The sequence below is a fragment of the Apium graveolens genome, chromosome 4, assembly GCF_009905375.1.
Source record: "Apium graveolens cultivar Ventura chromosome 4, ASM990537v1, whole genome shotgun sequence".
In the NCBI taxonomy this organism is placed as follows: Eukaryota; Viridiplantae; Streptophyta; class Magnoliopsida; order Apiales; family Apiaceae; genus Apium; species Apium graveolens.
In genome coordinates, this window is record NC_133650.1 from 13,435,484 (window position 1) to 13,436,925 (window position 1,442).

Here is a 1,442-nt window from a genome sequence, read left to right on the forward strand (position 1 = left end):
TGGAAAAAACCATCCAAATATCCATATATAAGCATACAACTAAATTAAAAAACTACATCTATCACCAAACCGAAAAGTCTCATCAAAACAGAAAATCCACTAATCGATCCATATGTCATTTCAAATTCATAAGGAGAGTAAAAGAGACTACCTTCAATTGCACTCACATACGTATAATTCATATATACATCAACATTATAAATTAAATAAATAACCAAAAATCAAATAAAAAAATATGGCTCAGAGTGTTGCTGAACGTGCTCAAGGAAAAGCAAAGGCTTTTCTCATACAAGAGGTGTCAAAAAAATAGCATCAATCATCTTTGCCGATAGTTAGTGTATATATAATAAGAATAGGCTCAACGAGAGAGAAAGAGAGAAAGGGAGAGAGAAGAGAGAGAAGCTGGTGCTAAATTAGGGTTTTATTGTGACAGAGAATATGTAGCCTTTTGAATGGGCTTAATTTGCTAATTACTAATGCTTTCCCAGACATATAATTTACTCCTCATCGAATTGATTTTTTTTTAATAAATTGAATTGATTGTAATATATAATTCCTTTTTTAATTTTAGGACATAAATATAATAATTATTTAAATTTTTACTTAAAAATATTATAATATATAAATATATCTTAACAACTTAATTTTAATTAAAATATGAAATTATGATTTTGGTAAATTTTATCTTAAATTTTATCAGTTTGACTAGTACAACTAACTAGAATTGGTATTTTGATTTTTTTTAAAAATATTTTTCGATCCAATTGAATGGATGTGTATCTATATATATATATATTAGTGATATAACCAAATTTATATACGAAAATAATTTTATTTGATTTTTCATTTTAACAGTCAAGTTTTAGTTTGACTAGTACAACTAACTAGTGTTTATTCCAAAATTGATGTTTTCGATTTTTCTTCAAATATTTTTCAACGATCCAACCAAATGAATGTCAAAAGATATATATATATATATATATATATATATATATATATATATATTTCAACGATCCACCCGTATATATGCCAATTTATATATATAATAGTGATATAACCAAAATTTCATATCAAAATATTTTGATTTGGTTTGCTATTTTAATAGTCAAGCTTGAGTTTGACTAGTAAGGAAAACTAGTGTTTATTCTAGAAATGGTGTTTCAATTTTTAAAAAAAATATTTTTTTAACAATCCAACTATATGGAAGTCAATTTATATATATATATATATTAGTAATATAACCAAAATTTTATATCAAAATAATTTTATTTGGTTTGCCATTTTAATAGTCAAACTTGAGTTTGACTAGTACACCAAACTAGTGTTTATTCGAGAAAATGGTGTTTCGATTTAAAAAAAATATATTTCAACGATCCAATCGTATGGATGTCAGTTTATATATATATTAGTGATATAACTAAAATTTCATATCAAAATATTTT

General features: G+C 23.9%; 1 non-coding gene across 1 annotated transcript; it reads right to left on the reverse strand.

Moving 5' to 3' along the window:
* Window positions 1-237: 237 nt before the first annotated feature.
* LOC141722791 (small nucleolar RNA snoR1) lies at window positions 238-327 on the reverse strand. The gene has a single exon (XR_012575793.1). It is a non-coding gene; the product is annotated as a small nucleolar RNA snoR1 (small nucleolar RNA).
* Window positions 328-1,442: the final 1,115 nt, after the last annotated feature.